This window comes from Mauremys reevesii, linkage group 12, assembly GCF_016161935.1.
Source record: "Mauremys reevesii isolate NIE-2019 linkage group 12, ASM1616193v1, whole genome shotgun sequence".
Lineage (NCBI taxonomy): Eukaryota > Metazoa > Chordata > Testudines > Geoemydidae > Mauremys > Mauremys reevesii.
This window is the reverse complement of record NC_052634.1, coordinates 23,300,415-23,306,709: the sequence shown is the minus strand read 5'-3', so window position 1 is coordinate 23,306,709 and position 6,295 is coordinate 23,300,415. Positions and strand designations below refer to the sequence as shown.

At 57.2% G+C, this 6,295-nt stretch overlaps 2 non-coding genes across 2 annotated transcripts; both read left to right on the top strand.

Moving 5' to 3' along the window:
- The first annotated feature begins 279 nt into the window (after positions 1–279).
- Positions 280–361, top strand: TRNAL-UAA. Its single transcript has one exon. It is a non-coding gene; the product is annotated as a tRNA-Leu (tRNA).
- A 5,112-nt stretch (positions 362–5,473) lies between these two features.
- On the top strand, positions 5,474–5,546 carry TRNAR-CCG. The gene has a single exon. It is a non-coding gene; the product is annotated as a tRNA-Arg (tRNA).
- Positions 5,547–6,295: the final 749 nt, after the last annotated feature.

Here is a 6,295-nt window from a genome sequence, read left to right as displayed (position 1 = left end):
CGACTTCATAAGGTCGAATCCTCAAATTCGACTTAAGTAGATTCGAAATAGTCTTGTAGTGTAGACAAGGCCAAAGAGTCCTGTGGCACCTTATAGACTAACAGATGTATTGGAGCATGAGCTACTGCACATGGCTAAGCAAAGAGAACAAACCCCAAATCCCCCCTGTGCTTTGGGAGCCAGGTTTGCGGTGGGAATTCTGTAGTTCAGATGACTTCACGCCTGGGCATTGGGATTCTTTACCAGTTTCTCTGGCATTGGGGCAGTTTTCTGCTTACAGCTGTGATGGCCGAGTGGTTAAGGTGTTGGAGTTAAAATCCAATAGGGTTCCTCTGCGCAGGTTCGAATCCTGCTCACAGCAAGGCCTGTGTTTTAGCCAGTCCCTCACCCGGGCAATACCTTTGTACAACCCCCTGAGACACTCTCAATTCTCTCCCCACCCCAAGGAAATCCTGTTCTGCTCCTTTCATAGAGATGCCTGGGACACCACCTCACACTGTGTCCCTGAGGCAAACTCTGAGCCCCTGAAGCCTCTGCAACTCACCTAGTGCCCCATAGATCAGCCATAGCCCTGGTTCTGCTCCTCTCTCTAGGGTGTGTAGGAGCCAAGTGAGCGACTCCATGGGAGCTACGGGGCTGCAGAAACAACAGAGAAAAAATAGGTGCTCAGGGCCCACTGGCAGCCAGCCCCCCCCCCACTACAGGCCTTGCCGACAAGCTCCTCCTCTTCCCCTTCAGCGCCTCCCACTTGCCAGTGATCAGCTGTTCAGTGGGGTGCAGGAGGCCCTGGGCAGGGAGGAGGAAGAGCAGAGACTGAAAGAGGTGGGAGAGGGAGAGGAATGGGGCAGGAGGGGACAGGGCTGGGGGCTTGGGGGAAGGAGTGCAGGAGGAAAGGGGGGATTTTTCCCGGGCCCCGCACTCCTCTAGGGCCGGCCCTGAAGGGAAGCACCGACTATCACAGTGACAATACAACTGACCAGCCTTGCGGGGGAGGCTGAGGGAGATCCGCACTCACCAGGTCTCTTCTCTCCCCCACGGTGAGCCAGACACTGCTCTCTCCTGGCTCTCACTCTAGCAGCTGGACGCCAAGGAGCCATTTCCCCACAGGAAGTGCATCGAGTGCCCCTGTGGTGCTGGCGCTGCTGCTGCCTCTGGGGCCGGCAGGGGGGCTGATGTCTGCACAGACTCTCAGCTGCCAGGCCGGAGGGGGCACTTGGGACCTTACCAGACTGGCTCAGTGAAGACGGGGGGTTGACAGAGCAATACAGACGCTCTCCAGAGCACGGAGCAGCAGCCGCCCATGCAGCCAGGCAATGAGCATTTCCCACAGCCTGGAGCCGAGGGGGAGGCGGCAGCTGCTGTTCCAGCTGCTCGGGGACCAGGGGCGGCTCTAGGCACCAGCAAACCAAGCTGTTGCCTAGGGCGGCCAAATCTAGGGGGCAGCAGGCTGGGCCGGTGGACCTGCCACAGTCATGCCTGCGGGAGGTCCACCGGAGCCGCGGACGACCTGACCTGCCGCAGGCATGACTGCGGAGGGGGGCTCGTCCCGCGGCTCGGCTGGACCTCCCGCAGGCATGACTGCGGGAGCTCAAGCGGAGCCGCCCGACCCGCGAACCGTCCGCAGCCGTGCCCGCGGGAGGTTCGCTGTTCCCGCGGCTCCGGTGGAGCTCCCGCAGTCATGCCTGCGGCAGGTCCGCTCGTCCCGGGGCTCCGGTGGACCTGCCGCGGGAGCTCAACCGGAGCCGCGGGAAGAGGGGACCCGCCGCGGGACCGAGGAGGGCGGCGCAGCGCACCACGCTGCCTGGGGCAGCCTAATTTCTAGAGCCGCCCCTGTCGGGGACAGGCCCTGTCAGCCAACAGCCACTTCTTACTCCCCACAGCTAAGGGCGCCGGGTTCCTCCGGTGGGGGTGTGGAGCAGCCGTTCGTTTTCCTGTTCACACTCCTCTGCAGTGTGAAAATCGGGGAGGCAGAAGCCCCACTTCCCTCCCGAACTGACACCCAGTGGGGGAAGCCAGGACAACAGGGTGGGCGGCAAGTGGTGGCCAGACTGTCACCGCCAGGGTCTAGTCCAGCTCAGGGTCCAGCTCAACTTCCTCCCCGCACCACTGGCCCCCAGTCCCCTTCCACCACCAGGTCAGCCCGGGCACTAGGGCAGGAACGGGGTGAGGCAGCAAGTCAAGCTGAGCAAGGCAGGCAAAAGCGAGTCTTGTCTTCATGGGCCGCTCCCAATGACGTCCTTTTTGGGTGCAACTGCTGCAAAAACATCCCCAACAGAGAAGCAACAGGCCCAAATATTGCCCCAAAGTAGCTCAGTTAGGAGAGCGTTGGACTGAAAATCTAAAGGTCCCTGGTTCAATCCCAGGCTTTAGCAGGATCTTTCATCCTCTTTGTGCAGGGGCAGCTTGTTCTCTGGAAGCACAGCCATGCCTGCACCCAAGGTGAGCAGGGCTACCCTGGGGCAAAGCAATTTTGGGGGCCCCTTCCATTAAAAAAAAGTTGCAATACTGTATTCTCATGGGGCCCCTGTGGGGCCTGGGGCAAATTGCCCTGCTTGCCTCCCCTTTGGGTGGCCCTGAAGGTGAGTCTCTGATCTTGGGTTCTGCAGTAGGAAAACATAGAATGGGCTTCTGCCCCTAGTTGGCCCACCTGACCTTTAACAAGGAGAGATGGGAGCTGTCTTTCCCAAGATGGCAGGAAGAGAGTGAGGCAGGGTGACCCTCAGGAATGGTGCCAGAGGGCTGCTGGGCAGTGACAGGCAGGGATTGGGGATGAAAACTCCTCTGCGCAGCTGAGCAAGGGCAGTACCAGGGAAGGGGCATCTGTGAAAGTGGCCGTGTGGAAGGTGACAGGGATTTGGGGGCCCAGGAGGAGGCGCTTGATGTTCAGTGCCTTGGAGCAGCTGGACTTGGCCATGGTGGGTGTTCAGGAAATGCACATTAACAACTGTAGGGTAGCTTGATGGGCAGAGGGTGATTGGAGGAAGGGCCTCCTGGCCAGGGAAGAATGATGGGGCTGGAGTCTTGTTCTTCACATTCGCGGTGCGAGTACAGAAGGTGGTGGAGCTCTGACCAGGGAGGGCATTACTGGTGAGCTTTGTGCTCTGTGGCACTGGTTACTGCTATATTAGTATGTATGGTCCCCAGTTAAGGCATGAGAGGGAAGAGCAAAGGCTCCCTTCCTCTTGACTGCATGGTGTTTGTTGTTGGGGGGGAGGGGGCGGGTTAATTGTGTCAGCCGGCCTGAGGACCGCTGGTCCCGTTTTCCCAACCTTCAGAGGAAACATTTTTACAATGAGCACTACCTGGCACAGGTCTGTAGTGAGGTCGGCTTAGAGGAGCTCACTCCAGCCACAGAGGGGGTTCACCTTTCTGTGGGGACAGACCAGGACTCGCATTGACCGGATTTATACTTAGCTTTTGTGTCTTTAGCATGTTGCTTCTCAGATTCTTTCTTGGCCTGACTTGTTACACTTTGACACTTAACAGGCCAGAGTTTGTGCACCTCCCTATTATCCTCACTAGGATCTGATTTCCAAATTTTGAGGAATGACTTTTTGCCTCTAACAGCCTCCATTACTCGGCCGTTTACCTAGAGTGGCGTTCTGCTGGTCCTCCTATTGTCGATTCTGATTTAGGGCAAACGTTTCATCTGAGCCTCTAATTGCAGTGTTTTTAAACGGTCTGCATGCTGCTTGCAGGCACCTAACAGTTGTGACAGCAGCTCCTTTTAATTCCATTCTAACCATCTGTACTTATGCCGATAGGTCGACTTTAGGTCTTTAACTTTGAGCGGTAGCTGAGAAAATGGTAAATCGGGCAGAAACCCATTTGACAAACCTCTTCATTTACTTGTTATTTCCTGACTTCTTCATTCATCCCCTTTTCCTTATTTCCTGGCTGAGGCGGCGGCCTGCCAGGGAGCTCCCTGGCACCTCTGACTGCCTGGGCTGAAGGCAAGAGGCAGGCCTAGGCGTGGTGAGGGCCTCCTGTCCCGGAATGAGGCTGCAGTGCTTCCTGGTCCCCTTTTCCCACCCACACTGGCAGGCGGCTGCTGCGGGAGAACACGAGGGAGGCTCTCGGGGCGCTAGGCAGCGCTGTGTGTGTGGCTGTCAGGGGAAAGAGCCGAGGCTCCCGACTCGACCTGCCATTGACTCGCGTGGCTCTGCGCGGCCGTCAGCCGGGGCGGGGCGGGCCAGGCTGCGGACGTGACTCAGGCTTGGGCCGCATGGCCGCGCTTTCCTGACGAGGCGTGAGGCAGGCCAAGAGCTTTGCACAGCGTACAGGAAAGTGGGAGGGAGGCGTCTTTGAGCTGGTGTGTCTCCTCTGCTTCTCCCTTGCCGCTTGGGCGGAGGCGGGAAGGGAGCGAAATGTTCCCGGCTGAAGGTTTTGCGCTCGGCCTTGAGGATTAAACCTGAGGCTCTGGCATGGCTGCTGGGAGATGCGCTTTTGCAGCGCGGCCCCCACACTCTTGTAGGCAGCAGGTGAATCCACTGTGTCCAGGAGGGAGCCTTCAACGTGGCAAAAGGGGGACATCACGGCTCCCAGCAGACCTTGAGGAGCCCATGAGGAGCCTTCAGTGGCATCCCTGGGGGAGCATAACCCCCCCTCCTTTCCATTAACAGCTGCACTCACTGACCCATGATACCAGAGAGACACCTACCAGCAGCTGGTTTGCCAGGGCCGCTGCCCAGCACCCTGCAGCGCTTCCTGCCAGTGCCAGAGCTGACCAGGCACTAGCCTGGAGCCAGGGCCGCTAGGCGCTGCTGAAGAAAAGCCAGCAGAGGGACACAGTGGAAGCGTCCTGTGCCCATCACACAGAGGTTGATTAATCAAAACCCTCTTCTGCCAGCACCAGGCCTCCTGCTTCTTACACTGGGCCTGCAAGCGAGGGGGCGGCTGGCACGGTGCCAAGAGTCTAACCTGTGTGGCAGGAGGCGGCTGACGCCCGCAGCCTGCTGGGGAGCTCCCAGAAGCTTTAAGGGACAGAGACTCCTCAATGCCCTTAGTAACAAGGGTTTGAGGGTCACCGAGGCCAGTAAGGGGGTCACTATGTCGGCCCTATAACCCTGGGGTCAGGTCACTGTGCAGCTTTGATCTAGAGCTCGGATCCCAACAACCAACCAGCAGCCCACAGCCTCCCCCTGGGTCTGCCCCACCTGGTTACTCCTTACAGGCCGACCTTACCCCCCTTCCAGCCCCAGATTCGCCCCCTAATCATCCTACTGCCACTCAGAGCCACAGCCGTGGAGGTGCTGAAGGAGGGAGGGGTGACTCTAGGGTGGGGTTTTTCTCTAAAGATGGCTGGCAGAAAGGTGGTGCTCAGCTCTGTCAGCGACCTGCCCAGGTGCCTCGCTGCCAGGGGATGCAGATGTTTCTGTAAGGCACATAAAGGGGCTATTTAGTGTTGAAGCAAATGTGAGGAATGTGCATTTATGAGAGGAAATTTCCATCTCTTGAGGAGCTGTACATCAGGGCTCCAGTGGCCTAATGGATAAGGCATTGGCTTCCGAAGCCAGAGATTGTGGGTTCAAGTCCCATCTGGGGTGAAGATCTACTTCTTTCCTGTATATTGCAAGGAAAGGGCCTTATTTTCAACCAGGAAGCTGGGAGATGTTTCTTTGTTTGAGCACAAAGTCCTGGATCTTGGGAATAGTCACCAAGGATATTAGAAGGCTCAGTCTGGTGACCTAATGGATGCAACCACACCCCGCCCATCCCAGGGCAGCCCCATCTGAGAACCAGGATCCATGGAGCAACATTCCCCGCCTGCCTTGACAGGTGGGCTGTGCAGATGATGGTGGAGGGCAGCAGGATGGGACGTTGCAGTAGCGCTGCCTGGGCTGTATCTGCACCAAGGATAAATGGAGGGGGTCATGCAGCCTGTGCCTGACACTCCACAGCGCTACATTCACTCCAGGAACAAGTCAAATCCTGCACCAAGGGTGGTGAATTCCCATGTGAGCACACAGTGCCCCTGTCCACCACACATGCTGCACACACATCAACTGCAGCAAAAGAGACACAAACTGCACACTGAGGAGACAGCTGGTTTGTTTCCAGGTTGCTTTTATTTCCAAAGGTACTGACGTGTGGTCTCTCTTCTTTTTCCATGGGCAGAAACGCAATGGAGGAGAATCTCACATCCCTGAGCTGCCAGGTGACAGTGGCAGGAAGAAAACGCACTGCAATGAAATTTAAAAACCACTCATAAATAATTTAACAATGAGAAGTAATTAAATAAAAAAAATCCAATGGACACACATGCTGGTGGCTTGTTCCCACCCCAGAGAGCGAG